The sequence below is a fragment of the Rhipicephalus microplus genome, chromosome X, assembly GCF_043290135.1.
Source record: "Rhipicephalus microplus isolate Deutch F79 chromosome X, USDA_Rmic, whole genome shotgun sequence".
In the NCBI taxonomy this organism is placed as follows: Eukaryota; Metazoa; Arthropoda; class Arachnida; order Ixodida; family Ixodidae; genus Rhipicephalus; species Rhipicephalus microplus.
The window spans coordinates 139,001,478-139,019,731 of NC_134710.1; the positions used below are offsets into that span (position 1 = coordinate 139,001,478).

The following is an 18,254-nucleotide window of genomic DNA, read 5'->3' on the forward strand; positions in this document are numbered from 1 at the left end:
CTTTATAACTGAGTGGCACACGAGGGACCGACATAAAGCAGGAATATTGGAATGCCCATTAATGCTATTGTGACCTGCCACGGTGGTCTCGTGGCTAAGGCACTCAGATGCTGACCCGCAAGTCACGCCCCCCCCCCCCCGCCCTGTTCCTTCTTTGAACAAAAATAAAACAAAGGGTAAAGGCAGGTTGAAAAAAAATAGAGTATGTCACGCGCACTGGGTGCCACATTTAAACACATGTGCGCACGAATCAAATTTTGATTGCCTATATACGTAAGGTCATGCGCGCGATTGATACGGGCAACCAAACACGTCGCAAAATTAAACAACTCTCTCCTTCTCCCTACGTTCCTTCTCTGCAATAAAAAAGAGAAATTTCGAAAACTAAAAGAAGATGCCATCAGCACTCGGTGTTCCCAGGTGGTCTACCTCTTAAGTACTGACCGAGCCCAATGCTGCTTAGCTTCGGTGATCGGACGAGAACCGGCGCATTCAGCATGGTATGGCCGATGGCGAAAATATACGTTTCACAACACAACCTATAACGAACTACAGGCGATTTCTATCTTTCCAAGTTACAGTTAACGGCTTATGCAGCGTGTTATATTATCCTGGTAGAAAACTTCGAAGGTACGTGACAATAATGTCTGTTGTTCTCCGGCAGAGAGCTTGCTCTGTTGCTTCGCTGGGGCGCACCAGCACGGGTGCACCAACGCTCACGCACAGCTCTGTGTGCAATTGCGGGCTACCGCCACCGGCCATGCTCGTAAGTCATTTTCTATAACTTAACAAACGTCTGTTGCGTCGGCTTTTATAACTGAGTGGCACACGAGGGACCGACATAAAGCAGGAATATTGGAATGACCATTAATGCTATTGTGACCTGCCACGGTGGTCTCGTGGCTAAGGCACTCAGATGCTGACCCGCAAGTCACGCCCCCCCCCTCCCCCCCCGCCCTGTTCCTTCTTTGAACAAAAATAAAATAAAAGAATAAAAGATAAAGGGACGTTGAAAAAAAATACAGTATGTCACGCGCACTGGGTGCAACATTTAAACACATGTGTGCACGAATCAAATTTTGATTGCCTATATACGTATGGTCATGCGCGCGATTGATACGGGCAACCAAACACGTCGCAAAATTAAACAACTCTCTCCTTCTCCCTACGTTCCTTCTATGCAATGAAAAAATGAAAAAGAGAAATTTCGAAAACTAAAAGAAGGTGCCATCAGCACTCGGAGTTCCCAGGTGGTCTGCCTCCCAAGTACTGACCGAGCCCAATGCTGCTTAGCTTCGGTGATCGGACGAGAACCGGCGCATTCAGCATGGTATGGCCGATGGCGAAAATATACGTTTCACAAAACAACCTATAACGAACTACAGGCGATTTCTATCTTTCCAAGTTACAGTTAACGGCTTATGCAGCGCGTTATATTATCCTGGTAGAAAACTTCGAAGGTACGTGACAATAATGTCTGTTGTTCTCCGGCAGACAGCTTGCTCTGTTCCTTCGCTGGGGCGCACCAGCACGGGCGCACCAACGTTCACGCACAGCTCTGTGGGCAATTGCGGGCTGCCGCCACCGGCCATGCTCGTAAGTCATTTTCTGTAACTTAACAAACGTCTGTTGCGTCGGCTTTTATAACTGAGTGGCACACGAGGGACCGACATAAAGCAGGAATATTGGAATGCCCAATAATGCTATTGTGACCTGCCACGGTGGTCTCGTGGCTAAGGCACTCGGATGCTGACCCGCAAGTCACGCTTCCCCCCCCCCCCCCGCCCTGCTCCTTCTTTGAACAAAAATAAAATAAAAGATAAAGGGAGGTTGAAGAAAAATAGAGTATGTCACCCGCACTGGCTGCAACATTTAAACACATGTGCGCACGAATCAAATTTTGATTTCCTATATACGTAAGGTCATGTGCGCGATTGATACGGGCAACCAAACACGTCGCAAAATTAAACAACTCTCTCCTTCTCCCTACGTTTCTTCTCTGCAATAAAAAAGAGAAATTTCAAAAACTAAAAGAAGATGCCATCAGCACTCGGTGTTCCCAGGTGGTCTCCCTCTTAAGTACTGACCGAGCCCAATGCTGCTTAGCTTCGGTGATTGGACGAGAACCGGCGCATTCAGCATGGTATGGCCGATGGCGAAAATCTACGTTTTACAACACAACCTATAACGAACTACAGGCGATTTCTATCTTTCCAAGTTACAGTTAACGGCTTATGCAGCGTGTTATATTATCCTGGTAGAAAACTTCGAAGGTACGTGACAATAATGTCTGTTGTTCTCCGGCAGAGAGCTTGCTCTGTTCCTTCGCTGGGGCGCACCAGCACGGGCGCACCAACGTTCACGCACAGCTCTGTGTGCAATTGCGGGCCGCCGCCACCGGCCATGCTCGTAAGTCATTTTCTGTAACTTAACAAACGTCTGTTGCGTCGGCTTTTATAACTGAGTGGCACACGAGGGACCGATATAAAGCAGGAATATTGGAATGCCCATTAATGCTATTGTGACCTGCCACGGTGGTCTCGTGGCTAAGGCACTCGGATGCTGACCCGCAAGTCACGCCCCCCCCCCCCCGCCCTGTTCCCTCTTTGAACAAAAATAAAATAAAAAATAAAGGGAGGTTGAAAAAAAAATAGAATATGTCACGCGCACTGGGTGCAAAATTAAACACATGTGCACACGAATCAAATTTTGATTGCCTATATACGTATGGTCATGTGCGCGATTGATACGGGCAACCAAACACGTCACAAAATTAAACAACTCTCTCCTTCTCTCTACGTTCCTCCTCTGCAATAAAAAAGAGAAATTTCGAAAACTAAAACAAGATGCCATCAGCACTCGGTGTTCCCAGGTGTTCTCCCTCCCAAGTACTGACCGAGCCCAATGCTGCTTAGCTTCGGTGATCGGACGAGAACCGGCGCATTCAGCATGGTATGGCCGATGGCGAAAATCTACGTTTTACAACACAACCTATAACGAACTACAGGTGAATTCTATCTTTCCAAGTTACAGTTAACGGCTTATGCAGCGTGTTATATTATCCTGTTAGAAAACTTCGAAGGTACGTGACAATAATGTCTGTTGTTCTCCGGCAGACAGCTTGCTCTGTTCCTTCGCTGGGGCGCACCAGCACGGGCGCACCAACGTTCACGCACAGCTCTGTGGGCAATTGCGGGCTGCCGCCACCGGCCATGCTCGTAAGTCATTTTCTGTAACTTAACAAACGTCTGTTGCGTCGGCTTTTATAACTGAGTGGCACACGAGGGACCGACATAAAGCAGGAATATTGGAATGCCCATTAATGCTATTGTAACCTGCCACGGTGGTCTCGTGGCAAAGGCACTCGGATGCTGACCCGCAAGTCACGCCCCCCCCCCCCCGCCCTGTTCCTTCTTTGAACAAAAATAAAATAAAAGATAAAGGGAGGTTGAAAAAAAATAGAGTATGTCACGCGCACTGGGTGCAACAATTAAACACATGCGCGAACGAATCAAATTTTGATTTCCTATATACGTATGGTCATGTGCGCGATTGATACGGGCAACCAAACACGTCGCAAAATTAAACAACTCTCTCCTTCTCCCTACGTTTCTTCTCTGCAATAAAAAAGAGAAATTTCGAAAACTAAAAGAAGATGCCATCAGCACTCGGTGTTCCCAGGTGGTCTCCCTCTTAAGTACTGACCGAGCCCAATGCTGCTTAGCTTCGGTGATCGGACGAGAACCGGCGCATTCAGCATGGTATGGCCGATGGCGAAAATATACGTTTCACAAAACAACCTATAACGAACTACAGGCGATTTCTATCTTTACAAGTTACAGTTAACGGCTTATGCAGCGTGTTATATTATCCTGGTAGAAAACTTCGAAGGTACGTGACAATAATGTCTTGTTCTCCGGCAGAGAGCTTGCTCTGTTCCTTCGCTGGGGCGCACCAGCACGGGCGCACCAACGTTCACGCACAGCTCTGTGTGCAATTGCGGGCCGCCGCCACCGGCCATGCTCGTAAGTCATTTTCTGTAACTTAACAAACGTCTGTTGCGTCGGCTTTTATAACTGAGTGGCACACGAGGGACCGACATAAAGCAGGAATATTGGAATGCCCATTAATGCTATTGTGACCTGCCACGGTGGTCTCGTGGCTAAGGCACTCAGATGCTGACCCGCAAGTCACGCCCCCCCCCCCCCCCGCCCTGTTCCTTCTTTGAACAAAAATAAAACAAAGGGTAAAGGCAGGTTGAAAAAAAAATAGAGTATGTCACGCGCACTAGGTGCCACATTTAAACACATGTGCGCACGAATCAAATTTTGATTGCCTATATACATATGGTCATGTGCGCGATTGATACGGGCAACCAAACACGTCGCAAAATTAAACAACTCTCTCCTTCTCCCTACGTTCCTTCTCTGCAATAAAAGCCCCGCCGCAGTGGTCTAGTGGCTAAGGTACTCGGCTGCTGACCCGCTGGTCGCGGGTTCGAATCCCGGCTGCGGCGGCTGCATTTCCGATGGAGGCGGAAATGTTGTAGGCCCGTGTGCTCAGATTTGGGTGCACGTTAAAGCACCCCAGGTGGTCGAAATTTCCGGAGCCCTCCACTACGTTGTCTCTCATAATCATATGGTGGTTTTGGGACGTTAAACCCCACAAATCAATCATCTCTGCAATAAAAAAGAGAAATTTCGAAAACTAAAAGAAGATGCCATCAGCACTCGGTGTTCCCAAGTGGTCTCCCTCCAAGTACTGACCGAGGCCAATGCTGCTTAGCTTCGGTGATCGGACGAGAACCGGCGCATTCAGCATGGTATGGCCGATGGCGAAAATCTACGTTTTACAACACAACCTATAATGAACTACAGGCGATTTCTATCTTTCCAAGTTACAGTTAACGGCTTATGCAGCGTGTTATATTATCCTGGTAGAAAACTTCGAAGGTACGTGACAATAATGTCTTGTTCTCCGGCAGAGAGCTTGCTCTGTTCCTTCGCTGGGGCGCACCAGCACGGGCGCACCAACGTTCACGCACAGCTCTGTGTGCAATTGCGGGCCGCCGCCACCGGCCATGCTCGTAAGTCATTTTCTGTAACTTAACAAACGTCTGTTGCGTCGGCTTTTATAACTGAGTGGCACACGAGGGACCGACATAAAGCAGGAATATTGGAATGCCCATTAATGCTATTGTGACCTGCCACGGTGGTCTCGTGGCTAAGGCACTCAGATGCTGACCCGCAAGTCACGCCCCCCCCCCCCCGCCCTGTTCCTTCTTTGAACAAAAATAAAACAAAGGGTAAAGGCAGGTTTAAAAAAAATAGAGTATGTCGCGCGCACTGGGTGCCACATTTAAACACATGTGCGCACGAATCAAATTTTGATTGCCTATATACGTAAGGTCATGCGCGCGATTGATACGGGCAACCAAACACGTCGCAAAATTAAACAACTCTCTCCTTCTCCCTACGTTCCTTCTCTGCAATAAAAAAGAGAAATTTCGAAAACTAAAAGAAGATGCCATCAGCACTCGGTGTTCCCAGGTGGTCTACCTCTTAAGTACTGACCGAGCCCAATGCTGCTTAGCTTCGGTGATCGGACGAGAACCGGCGCATTCAGCATGGTATGGCCGATGGCGAAAATATACGTTTCACAACACAACCTATAACGAACTACAGGCGATTTCTATCTTTCCAAGTTACAGTTAACGGCTTATGCAGCGTGTTATATTATCCTGGTAGAAAACTTCGAAGGTACGTGACAATAATGTCTGTTGTTCTCCGGCAGAGAGCTTGCTCTGTTGCTTCGCTGGGGCGCACCAGCACGGGCGCACCAACGTTCACGCACAGCTCTGTGTGCAAGTGCGGGCCGCCGCCACCGGCCATGCTCGTAAGTCATTTTCTGTAACTTAACAAACGTCTGTTGCGTCGGCTTTTATAACTGAGTGGCACACGAGGGACCGAAATAAAGCAGGAATATTGGAATGACCATTAATGCTATTGTGACCTGCCACGGTGGTCTCGTGGCTAAGGCACTCAGATGCTGACCCGCAAGTCACGCCCCCCCCCCTCCCCCCCCGCCCTGTTCCTTCTTTGAACAAAAATAAAATAAAAGAATAAAAGATAAAGGGAGGTTGAAAAAAAATACAGTATGTCACGCGCACTGGGTGCAACATTTAAACACATGTGTGCACGAATCAAATTTTGATTGCCTATATACGTATGGTCATGTGCGCGATTGATACGGGCAACCAAACACGTCGCAAAATTAAACAACTCTCTCCTTCTCCCTACGTTCCTTCTATGCAATGAAAAAATGAAAAAGAGAAATTTCGAAAACTAAAAGAAGGTGCCATCAGCACTCGGAGTTCCCAGGTGGTCTGCCTCCCAAGTACTGACCGAGCCCAATGCTGCTTAGCTTCGGTGATCGGACGAGAACCGGCGCATTCAGCATGGTATGGCCGATGGCGAAAATATACGTTTCACAAAACAACCTATAACGAACTACAGGCGATTTCTATCTTTCCAAGTTACAGTTAACGGCTTATGCAGCGCGTTATATTATCCTGGTAGAAAACTTCGAAGGTACGTGACAATAATGTCTGTTGTTCTCAGGCAGAGAGCTTACTCTGTTCCTTCGCTCGGGCCCACCGGCACGGGCGCACCAACGTTCACGCACAGCTCTGTGTGCAATTGCAGGCCGCCGCCACCGGCAATGCTCGTAAGTCATTTTCTGTAACTTAACAAACGTCTGTTGCGTCAGCTTTTATAACTGAGTGGCACACGAGGTACCGACATAAAGCAGGAATATTAAAATGCCCAATAATGCTATTGTGACCTGCCACGGTGGTCTCGTGGCTAAGGCACTCGGATGCTGACCCGCAAGTCACGCCTCCCCCCCCCCCCCCACCCTGTTCCTTCTTTGAACAAATATAAAATAAAAGATAAAGGGAGGTTGAAAAAAAGTAGACTGTCACGCGCACTGGGTGCAACATTTAAACACATGTGCGCACGCATCAAATTTTGATTGCCTATATACGAGTGGTCATGTGCACGATTGATACGGGCAACCAAACACGTCGCAAAATAAACAACTCTCTCCTTCTCCCTACGTTCCTTCTCTGAAACAAAAAAGAGAAATTTCGAAAACTAAAGAAAGTGCCATCAGCACTCGGTGTTCCCAGGTGGTCTCCCACCCAAGTACTGACGGAGCCCAATGCTGCTTAGCTTCGGTGATCGGACGAGAACCGGCGCATTCAGCATGGTATGGCCGATGGCGAAAATCAACGTTTTACAACACAACCTATAAAGAACTACAGGCGATTTCTATCTTTCCAATTTACAGTTAACGGCTTATGCAGCGTGTTATATTATCCTGGTAGAAAACTTCGAAGGTACGTGACAATAATGCCTGTTGTTCTCCGGCAGAGAGCTTGCTCTGTTCCTTCGCTGCGGCGCACCAGCACGGGCGCACCAACGTTCACGCACAGCTCTGTGTGCAATTGCAGGCCGCCGCCACCGGCAATGCTCGTAAGTCATTTTCTGTAACTTAACAAACGTCTGTTGCGTCGGCTTTTATACCTGAGTGGCACACGAGGGACCGACATAAAGCAGGAATATTAGAATGCCCATTAATGCTATTGTGACCTGCCACGGTGGTCTCGTGGCTAAGGCACTCGGATGCTGACCCGCAAATCACGCCCCCCCCCCCCGCCCTGTTCCTTCTTTGAACAAAAATAAAATAAAGATAAAGGGAGGTTGAAAAAAAAAAGAATATGTCACGCGCACTGGGTGCATCATTTAAACACATGTGCGCACGCATCAAATTTTGATTGCCTATATACGTATGGTCATGTGCGCGATTGATACGGGCAACCAAACACGTCGCAAAATTAAACAACTCTCTCCTTCTCTCTACGTTCCTTCTCTGAAAGAAAAAATAGAAATTTCGAAAACTAAAGAAAGTGCCATCAGCACTCGGTGTTCCCAGGTGGTCTCCCTCCCAAGTACTGACCGAGCCCAATGCTGCTTAGCTTCGGTGATCGGACGAGAACCGGCTTATTCAGCATGGTATGGCCGATTTTTTAGATGCGGAGCATCTAATACTCGAGGCTTGTAGTGCGGCGCCGTCCGCAAGCTTCCTACTCCTTCTTCCACCATCTGTGCATCCCTTCCTCCTCTACACACCGCGCGCGCTTCACTCCTCCACCATCTGTGCACCCTTCCTCCTCTACACACCGCGTGCGCTTCTCCTCCTCACGAACACTCACTAGCTGTATAATGTAGCGCGCATGCGCCGTCACGCTTCGAGAACATCGGCAGCTGACGCGCGCGCATGCGCCGTTGCGCTTCTCCCCCTTCTCGAACATTCGACAGCTGACAGTGCATGCGCCGTCGCGCTGTATATATACTCAAGTTCGGCGCTCGCTCGCTCAGTTGCCGCTCGTCGGTTGGTTTGTACGGCGCGTCGACGTCCAAGGTCGCGATGAAATGAATTCCAACGAATCCACAAACACAATGATCGACGTCCCTTCGACCAGCGCCGCCCTTTCGCATACGTGTGTACGTGTTCACTCATTTAACACTCACTCCTACAACCACGTTAACCAATTTAGCCATCGACCCAAGTAAGTCGCAATTTAACACCCCATTTCACAACCACGTTAACCAACACCCCGTTAACCAATTATATGCTCCGCATCCTCCTCAGTGTTCCCCCGAGGGAAGCTGCGGGCAATTTTTTTTCTTATGCCTGGTTTCGGTAATAATCTAGTAACGCGAATGACACAGCCAATCAAATCGCGCCATGTACAATGCACATAGGTAGTGTCTACAGTGCACCAACATATTGCTGGTGTCGCGTTAAAATTCGGGCAGAGTCACAAGATTATCTACCCGCGGGAGCCAGTCAGGTGGCTCGGGTACAGCTTTCTGAACAGAGAGAAACCAGTCTATGCTCTCACGAAAATAGGCTCGAGCGGGCCGCGCATCTTTGTTGAAATGGTATCCCGCCATTCTCGCTTTCCACAAAGAGTGGAGGCCTAGGAGCATATATAGGTTGTGTTGTAAAACGTAGATTTTCGCCATCGGCCATACAATGCTCTAGCATGGTATGGCCGATGGCGAAAATCTACGTTTCACAACACAACCTATAACGAACTACAGGCGATTTCTATCTTTCCAAGTTACAGTTAACGGCTTATGCAGCGTGTTATATTATCCTGGTAGAAAACTTTGAAGGTACGTGACAATAATGTCTGTTGTTTTCCGGCAGAGAGCTTGCTCTGTTCCTTCGCTGGGGCGCACCAGCACGGGCGCACCAACGTTCACGCACAGCTCTTTGTGCAATTGCGGGCCGCCGCCACCGGCCATGCTCGTAAGTCATTTTCTGTAACTTAACAAACGTCTGTTGCGTCGGCTTTTATAACTGAGTGGCACACGAGGGACCGACATAAAGCAGGAATATTGGAATGCCCATTAATGCTATTGTGACCTGCCACGGTGGTCTCGTGGCTAAGGCACTCGGATGCTGACCAGCAAGTCACGCCCCCCCCCCCCCCGCCCTGTTCCTTCTTTGAACAAAAATAAAATAAAAGATAAAGGGAGGTGTAAAAAAATAGAGTATGTCACGCGCACTGGGTGCAACATTTAAACACGTGTGCGCACGCATCAAATTTTGATTGCCTATATACGAGTGGTCATGTGCGCGATTGATACGGGCAACCAAACACGTCGCAAAATTAAACAACTCTCTCCTTCTCCCTACGTTCCTTCTCTGCAATAAAAAAGAGAAATTTCGAAAAGTAAAAGAAGGTGCCATCAGCACTCGGTGTTCCCAGGTGGTCTCCCTCCCAAGTACTGACCGAGCCCAATGCTGCTTAGCTTCGGTGATCGTACGAGAACCGGCGCATTCAGCATGGTATGGCCGATGGCGAAAATCTACGTTTTACAACACAACCTATAACGAACTACAGGCGATTTCTATCTTTCCAAGTTACAGTTAACGGCTTATGCAGCGTGTTATATTATCCTGGTAGAAAACTTCGAAGGTACGTGACAATAATGTCTGTTCTTCTCCGGCAGAGAGCTTGCTCTGTTCCTTCGCTGGGGCGCACCAGCCCGGGCGCACCAACGTTCACGCACAGCTCTGTGTGCAATTGCGGGCCGCCACCACCGGCCATGCTCGTAAGTCATTTTCTGTAACTCAACAAACGTCTGTTGCGTCGGCTTTTATAACTGAGTGGCACATGAGAGACCGACATAAAGCAGGAATATTGGAATGCCCTTTAATGCTATTGTGACCTGCCACGGTGGTCTCGTGGCTAAGGCACTCGGATGCTGACCCGCAAGTCACGCCCCCCCCCCCCCCCCCCACCCTGTTCCTTCTCTGAACAAAAATAAAATAAATGATAAAGGGAGGTTGAAAAAAAAATACAGTATGTCACGCGCACTGGGTGCAACATTTAAACACATGTGCGCACGCATCAAATTTTGATTGCCTATATACGTATGGTCATGTGCGCGATTGATACGGGCAACCAAACACGTCGCAAAATTAAACAACTCTCTCCTTCTCCCTACGTTCCTTCTCTGCAATAAAAAAGAGAAATTTCGAAAAGTAAAAGAAGGTGCCATCAGCACTCGGTGTTGCCAGGTGGTCTCCCTCCCAAGTACTGACCGAGCCCAATGCTGCTTAGCTTCGGTGATCGGACGAGAACCGGCGCATTCAGCATGGTATGGCCGACTTTTTTTTTATTGCCTGGTTCTGGTAATCTTACATGTAACTCAAATGACACAGACAATCAAATCGCGCCATGTACAATGCACATAGGTAGTGTCTCCAGTGCACCAACATATCGCTGGTGTCGCGCTAAAATACAGGGCAGAGTCACAAGATTATCTACCCGCGGGAGCGAGTCAGGTGGCTCGGGTACAGCTTTCTGAACAGAGAGAAACCAGTCTATGCTCTCACGAAAATAGGCTCGAGCGGGCCGCACATCTTTGTCGAAATGGTAGCCCACCATTCTCGCTCTCCACAAAGAGTGGAGGCCCAGGAGCATGATTGCATCATATGGTACCCCGTCTTTGTTTTCAACATTCAGGAACCGGATTCCATACGGGTCCAATGGAAGGTCTTTCTTAATAGCTCTCTGCAGCACGTCCCAAAAATACACGCCCTCCCAACAATGCAAGAAGACTTGGTCAATTGTTTCTGGTGCCTTGCAAATTATGCAATGGGATCCCCAAGGAGAGAAACATCCCTTTGCTTCCATGAACACTTTCACTGGCAATGTGCCCGAGTGCAGCTTAAAGAAGAATGTTTTGCTTGCAGGCTGTACATGCATGTTTTTAACCCTTTTTAAAACATTGCTTCCTGGTCCTCCACGGTGTATAGCCCGATAAAGCGGTACTGGAAACACAATGTCACACAATGCGAAATAAAGCTCTTTTCTTTTTACGCTCCACAGGTATTCGTTTGAAAATCTCACAGAAAGGAATCTTATACTAGACACAACTTCTCGATAGAACCCACCAATCCCTCCTGCACAGGCCTCAGTAGTCGCAACATATCCAGGGAGAAATCTACTGAGGTGCAGTTGACACAGGGTACGCAGAAATGGATCAGTAAGGTCTCTAAAAAACAAAAATCTGTTCACAAGTTGCCGTAAAAACAGGTGACCGAGGGCTAGGCCCCCGTCTTTAACCCGTCTGAACAAGTTGGTTCGGCTGCATCGTTCCCACTGGGAAGCCCATAGAAAGACAGAAAGACAGCGAATATCCGGTGAAACTTCTGCACATTAGTTCGCGAGCAGTGCAGCCCCTGCAGCACGTACCAAAGCTTGCTTATAAAGAACAGGTTGCAGACGGTGGCTCTGGCAAAGATTGACAGACTCGCCTCCCTCCACTTCTCAGCTTTTTCCTGCATATCTTTAACATGGTTCTGCCAATATTGGGCACTGTCTCGATACGCATCGAGCGAGACGCCCAAGTACTTGCCCGGGACTGTCGCCCAGGGCACATTTGCAAAGTGGTCAGGTTTCGTGTGCCAGGATCCGTGCCAGAGCCCGAGACACTTGGACCAATTGACTCTGCTTCCTGTGACATGGCTGAACTAGCGAACAGTGTCAACCGCCTGTTTAATACTACTTTGGTCTGTTGAAAAAATGGCCACATCGTCAGCATAAGCAAGCAGCTTGACTTCTGAAGATTGTAGCCGGAAGCCATTTATACGCGTGTCATTTAGAATGGCTAAGCAAAGGGTTTCAATATACAAGCAAAATAACAGGGGGCTGAGGGGACAACCCTGGAGCACCGAACGTTGCACACTAATGGGGGACCCAAGGCTCTTATACACAATCAATCTTGTACAGTTTCGGTACGCCAGGGCCACTCCATCACAAATAACAGAACCAACATTAGCATGGTCCAAAACAGCAAACAATAAGCTATGATCCACACAGTCAAATGCCTTCTCAAAATCTATTTGTAAAATGGCGACTCGTTCATCAGAGTTCTCACAACATTCGAGAACACTGCGTGCCTTATGTATATTTAGGACAATCGAGCGGCCTTTGATGCCACATGTTTGGTGCGGCCCGACGATGTCCTTCATAATCGTCTGCAATCTTCGGGCCAATACTTTCATATAAATTTTGTACTCGACACTTGTCAGAGCTATAGGTCGATATGCTGTTACAGATCTCAGTTTATGGACATCCTCTGTTTTTGGAATCAGGACTGTATGGGATGACCTGTATGATGGAGGCAACGTATTTACTTTATACACTTCATTATATATGAATGTCAAAAGAGGGCTGATTTCGTCTTTAAACTCTTTGTAAAAAGCGGCAGTGAAACCGTCCGGTCCCGGCGACTTTCCCGGGTTTAATTTATTTATGGCTTCCTCTACCTCGGCAACGGTTATTTTACTTTCCAGACTCTTTTTTTCTCTCATCGTCAAGACGGGGCATGACAGGCAAAAATTTTTCCTTGAAGGCTTCACAGTCGGTCACGTGCAATGCGAACAGCCTGCGATAATGCTCCGCGAAAGCTGTCGCTATACCGTCCGTGTCGGTTGATAAGATAGCGCCCCACTCTATCTTCCGTATGTGGTTATTTTCGGCGCGTGATTTTTCCAGTCTAAGCGCGCGTCTAGACGGTGCTTCGCCCGCCGCGGTATCTTCCGCCCTTGCTCTCACGAGCGCACCCCGATAACGCTGTTCGTCCAGCAGTTCTAACTTTTGTTTTATTTTCCTTATGTCTTCGATCCATTTACCGGGGCCTAAACCTTCATGCTTCACTAGCTTTTCGAGAAGCGCTTTCAATTCAGTCTTTTTTTTTCCTCCTCAAGTCGGATGCACGTGGCCCTATCAATGACTTTTAATTTCAAAGTTTCCTTGCAAAGCTCCCACTGCTGCCAAATGTGAAGGTGTTTGCTGGCGTCTATCTCGCTAATTGCCTCCTTTACATATAAAGTAAATTCTTCGTCTTGAAGAAGATTACTATTAAATTTCCATGTTTCCCACGAGAACCCATTGCGTTTCTTTACAGTTCCGATCTAGCACAAGACTGCACAGTGGTCAGAAAATGACACCGGGACAACATCGTAACTAGAACACATCGGTAGAATGTCAACAGATACGTAAATGCGGTCGAGTCTCGCGTAACTTGGGCCCTCGAATCGCGTGAACCTAACCGAACTCACACACTCGAGACACACTGCTACATCCTCAAGGCACCAGTCCTCAAGAATCCGTGCCAACACGACCGTGCTGTTATCTCTGAAACTTCGAGTGCTCGTCTTGTCATGTGCACTCAGAACACAGTTAAAATCGCCCAAAACTACTAACTTCTTTCCTTCGCCAAGCTGCTGTTCTAGGCCGTGAAAGAAAAGGGCCCTGTCTTCTACCCTGTTGGGCGCATACACGCACATAATACGCCACTTGGCGTTATTCAGTGAGAAGTCAACCATGGCACACCGGCCAGCTGCGCAAGCAAATTGGGTGTTAACTCTCAGCCCTGGAAGCTTCTTTACAAAAAGTATACAGCCAGCCGATGTGCCTACGGCATGACTGACAACCACAAAAAACCTTGACGCAAAAAGTCGCACCATGCTGCCGGTCTCTTCATCACTGTCAACTTTTGTCTCCTGCACTGCTAGGACGTCTATATCTCGTTCCGTTACAAGTCTATAAAGCTGGGTTTGCTTTCTTTTCGTTGCCAGACCCCTAACCTTGATGGTAGCGACCTTTAACGGAATTATAGGCGCCATTTTAACGGAAGGAAGGGAGACTTGCAGCATGGCGCTTACCTCTCGCGTCTAGCACAAGGCTAGACGGCGCCATCACTGGCATTGTCGTCCGGTGGAACGGTGGGGCTTGACCCACGTTCTCGCCATTGCCGACTCGCTTGTCGGCCGTCAGGTTCGGGCGCGGCCGAAGGGAAGGCCGCCGTCCTTGGGCTGTTTTAGCGGGAGGTTCCTCGACACCCGGCACCTCCGTCTCGGCACCGCCTTTGCTCGCTTGGGGGTGGGGCCGCTTCAAAGCAGCCACACTGTTCGATGAAGGGGTGCCACTGTTCTCGAGCAGCGGCTCGTTCAGGCTTTTAAGCTCACCGGCCTGGCGAGTTTCGGAGCACACTGTCGCCTTCGACGTCGCCTCGGTAGCCACATTGGAGTCGCAAGACACTCTTACGGGCGTTGCCGCTACAACCTTCCCGGTGTCTCCTACGGGGGCTGGTCTCGCTTCCGGAGCTTCAACAGTCGAGGGGTCACAGCCGGAAGGCGATGACGACGTTTGTTGTCCCGTCTGTTTGTTCGTCTCGTCGGTTCCCTGGGCAGCCTCCTCGGCCTCGACGACGTCCATAAGTTCGTCATGCTCGTCAGCCCTAGGGAGCCCGGTTGCCGACGCGTAGGTGCGGACGCAGTCCGCGTCCACGTGTCCGTAACGCGGGCACTTCGAGCAGCGGGGCACCCTGCAATCTCGGCGCACGTGGCCCGTGCCGTGGCAACGCAGACACTGCATCGCCCGCCCGGGAACGACGACGAGGGCCAACTCACCGCCGACTCGAACCTGATGGGGGAGGTCGTCCACCTTCACTCACGGCTTCAGCTTTAGGAGAACGCTTCTGGTGGTCGAGCCTTTCTCCCTCATGCCTTGCACACGCTACCGTTCGCGAGTCACTTCAGTGACATTGCCAAACGCGGCGAAGGCTGTCCGAATGTCCTCATCTTGGACACCGTAGAACATCAAATGCAGGCGAAGCTTTACCTGATGATCTTCGGGAACAATAATTACGCAACGGCGACCCTTAATCTTCAATTCTTTCATGGCGGCCAGTTTCTTCGTCACTTCACCGCTGGTGAGGGTGACGGCCCAGACGTGACGTATCTGGTACGCACCTAAAGCGACGACGTCGGGTAGCACTCCAGCCGTCGCCAGGGCGTCTCTGAAGTCCTCGACCCTGTAGGGACGTTCACGCACGTCACCGTGTAAAAACAACGTGTTCAGTACAACACGGCCGGTGGGCAAGGTAGGCAGAACGATCTCGTAGTCCTTATCATCTTCGCCATCGATCCCGTTGCCATGGCCGGCGCGGGCCGTTATCGCCGCTCCGTCGGAGCACATGATTCTGCCTCCGTTCGCTTGCGCTGCCGGAAAAAGAATCAGCATGGTATGGCCGATGGCGAAAATTTGTCGTTCCACAACACAACTTATAACGAACTACAGGCGATTTCTATCTTTCCAAGTTACAGTTAACGGCTTATGCAGCGTGTTATATTATCCTGGTAGAAAACTTCGAAGGTACGTGACAATAATGACTGTTGTTCTCCGGCAGAGAGCTTGCTCTGTTCCTTCGTGGGGCGCACCAGCATGGGCGCACCAACGTTGACGCACAGCGGCGTGTGCAATTGCGGGCCGCCGCCACCGGCCATGCTCATAAGTCATTTTCTGTAACTTAACAAACGTCTGTTGCATCGGCCTTTATAACTGAGTGGCACACGAGGGACCGATATAAAGCAGGAATATTGGAATGCCCATTAATGCTATTGTAACCTGCCACGGTGGTCTAGTGGCTAAGGCACTCGGATGCTGACCCGCAAGTCGCCCCCCCCCCGCCTTGTTCCTTCTTTGAACAAAAATATAATAAAAGATAAAGGGAGGTTGAAAAAATAGGTAGAGTATGTCACGCGCACTGGGTGCCACATTTAAACACATGTGCGCACGCATCAAATTTTGATTGGCTATATACGTATGGTCATGTGCGCGTTTGATACGGGCAGCCAATGACGTTGCCAAATTAAACAACACTCTCCTTCTCCCTAATTTCCTTCTCTGTAATAAAAAAGAGAGAAATTTTGAGAAGTAAAAAAGGTGCCATCAGCACTCGGTGTTCTCAGGTGGTCTCCCTCCCAAGTACTGACCGAGCCCAATGCTGGTTAGCTTCGGTGATCGGACGAGAACCGGCGCAGTCAGCATGGTATGGCCGATTTTTTTTTCTTTATTACCTGCATTTGGTACAAACCACCTAATACAAGCGACACTGGTAAGAAAGTATGAAATGTACAATATTTACATGACGACTTAACAGTCAACCAGGATGGTGCAGATTTCGGTACTATAACACTCGCAAGGTCAGCAGAGGCTTCAGTCGTGGAAGCCATACTGGTGGCTCGGGTGCCGCTTCATAAATCTCAAGGAACCAGTGAATGCTTTCTCTGAAATAGACATATGCCGGCCGTGCATCCTTATCACAGTGGTAACTTGCCATTCTCGCTCTCCATATGCAATGGAGGCCCATGAGCATAACCGCGTCAAAAGGAGCCCCGTCATCGTTGTCTACATTTAGAAATCTAATGCCATGCGAGTCTAAAGGGAATTCTTTTTTTACTGATCTCTGCAAAACATCCCAAAAAGAAACCCCCTCCCAACAATGTAGAAAAACATGGTCTACCGTTTCTGGCAGCTTACAAATAAAGCAATGGGTACCCCAAGGCAAATAGCAACCCTTTTTCTCAAAAACGTTTTAACAGGGAGTGTCCCACTATGCAGCTTGAAGAAAAAGGTTTTGGCTCCCGGCATGACTTGCATTCTTTTAACCCTCTTTAGAAAATCGCTACCTGGGCCTCCACTGAATGAAGATCGGTATATAGGCACTGGAAAAACGATATCGCATAACGCAAAATAAAGTTCTTTTCGTCTTACGGCAGCCAGATACTCTCGTGAAAAACGTACAGTGAGAAACCTTACACTGAACACAATTTCTTTATAAAAACCCCCGATCCCTCCCACACAATGTTGGGTTGAAACAACATATTCAGGGAGTGCGCCTGCTAGTCTGAGTTGACATACTGTGCATAGAAAAGAGTCAGTCGCATCTCTAAAAAAACAAAAACCGGTTAACTAGTTGTCGTAGAAAGAGGTGGCCTAGTCCGAGACCTCCGTGTTTCACCCGTCTAAACAAGTTTGTGCGACTGCACCGCTCCCAATCAGAAGCCCAAATAAATGTCGCAAATATCCTGTGCAGTTTCTGCACATTAGTCAGTGAACAATGTATGACCTGCATAACATACCACAACTTGCTGATGAAAAACAAGTTGCAAATTGTGGCTCTGGCAAAGATCGAAAGGGCGCCTCCTTTCCACTTCTCCACTTTCTCTCGTGTCTCCTTAACCTTCCCTTTCCAATACTGATCGCTGTCACGATAAGAGTCTAGTGGAACGCCAAAGTACTTGCCTGGGTTAGTCACCCAAGGCATGTTTGCGAAGTGGTCAGGTTTCGCTGGCCACATCCCGTGCCAGAGCCCAAGGCACTTGCCCCAGTTCACGCCGCTACCGGTAACTTGGCTGAACTCACGGACACATTGGACAGCCTGTGTGATGCTCCGCTGGTCACGAGTAAAGATAGCAATATCATCTGCATAAGCCAGCAGTTTCACTTCTGCGGCTTGTAAGTTAAAACCAAGGATGCTATTGTGTCTGATTATTTTCATTCACAGCGTTTCAATGTAAATACAAAAAAGGAGGGGGCTGAGAGGCAGCCCTGGCGAACCGAACGTTGCACACTGATGGGTGCCCCCAGTCTCTTATTTACAATCAATCTCGTAGTGCAGTTCTGGTACGCCAGAGCCACTCCCTCGCAGATAACCGAACCAAGATCTACGTGATTTAAAATTGCAAACAAAATCCTATGGTCTACACAGTCGAAAGCCTTTTCTATATCAATTTGTAGAATGGCGACCCGCTCAAGT

The 18,254-nt window shown here is 48.8% G+C and overlaps 10 non-coding genes and 3 pseudogenes across 10 annotated transcripts; all 13 read right to left on the minus strand.

The window, feature by feature from the left end:
* Positions 1 to 395: 395 nt before the first annotated feature.
* Positions 396 to 514, minus strand: LOC142777688 (5S ribosomal RNA). Its single transcript, XR_012888325.1, has one exon. It is a non-coding gene; the product is annotated as a 5S ribosomal RNA (ribosomal RNA).
* A 711-nt stretch (positions 515 to 1,225) lies between these two features.
* Positions 1,226 to 1,344, minus strand: LOC142777671 (5S ribosomal RNA). The gene has a single exon (XR_012888307.1). It is a non-coding gene; the product is annotated as a 5S ribosomal RNA (ribosomal RNA).
* Positions 1,345 to 2,038: 694 nt separating this feature from the next.
* Positions 2,039 to 2,157, minus strand: LOC142777702 (5S ribosomal RNA). The gene has a single exon (XR_012888339.1). It is a non-coding gene; the product is annotated as a 5S ribosomal RNA (ribosomal RNA).
* Positions 2,158 to 2,847: 690 nt separating this feature from the next.
* Positions 2,848 to 2,966, minus strand: LOC142777690 (5S ribosomal RNA). The gene has a single exon (XR_012888327.1). It is a non-coding gene; the product is annotated as a 5S ribosomal RNA (ribosomal RNA).
* Positions 2,967 to 3,656: 690 nt separating this feature from the next.
* On the minus strand, positions 3,657 to 3,775 carry LOC142777657 (5S ribosomal RNA). The gene has a single exon (XR_012888293.1). It is a non-coding gene; the product is annotated as a 5S ribosomal RNA (ribosomal RNA).
* Positions 3,776 to 4,718: 943 nt separating this feature from the next.
* On the minus strand, positions 4,719 to 4,836 carry LOC142777693 (5S ribosomal RNA). Its single transcript, XR_012888330.1, has one exon. It is a non-coding gene; the product is annotated as a 5S ribosomal RNA (ribosomal RNA).
* A 688-nt stretch (positions 4,837 to 5,524) lies between these two features.
* On the minus strand, positions 5,525 to 5,643 carry LOC142777689 (5S ribosomal RNA). The gene has a single exon (XR_012888326.1). It is a non-coding gene; the product is annotated as a 5S ribosomal RNA (ribosomal RNA).
* Positions 5,644 to 6,355: 712 nt separating this feature from the next.
* Positions 6,356 to 6,474, minus strand: LOC142777672 (5S ribosomal RNA). The gene has a single exon (XR_012888308.1). It is a non-coding gene; the product is annotated as a 5S ribosomal RNA (ribosomal RNA).
* A 690-nt stretch (positions 6,475 to 7,164) lies between these two features.
* On the minus strand, positions 7,165 to 7,283 carry LOC142777666 (5S ribosomal RNA). Its single transcript, XR_012888302.1, has one exon. It is a non-coding gene; the product is annotated as a 5S ribosomal RNA (ribosomal RNA).
* Positions 7,284 to 7,970: 687 nt separating this feature from the next.
* On the minus strand, positions 7,971 to 8,089 carry LOC142777713 (5S ribosomal RNA; annotated as a pseudogene).
* Positions 8,090 to 9,819: 1,730 nt separating this feature from the next.
* Positions 9,820 to 9,938, minus strand: LOC142777647 (5S ribosomal RNA). Its single transcript, XR_012888283.1, has one exon. It is a non-coding gene; the product is annotated as a 5S ribosomal RNA (ribosomal RNA).
* A 696-nt stretch (positions 9,939 to 10,634) lies between these two features.
* LOC119185741 (5S ribosomal RNA) lies at positions 10,635 to 10,753 on the minus strand (annotated as a pseudogene).
* A 5,626-nt stretch (positions 10,754 to 16,379) lies between these two features.
* Positions 16,380 to 16,498, minus strand: LOC119180450 (5S ribosomal RNA; annotated as a pseudogene).
* Positions 16,499 to 18,254: the final 1,756 nt, after the last annotated feature.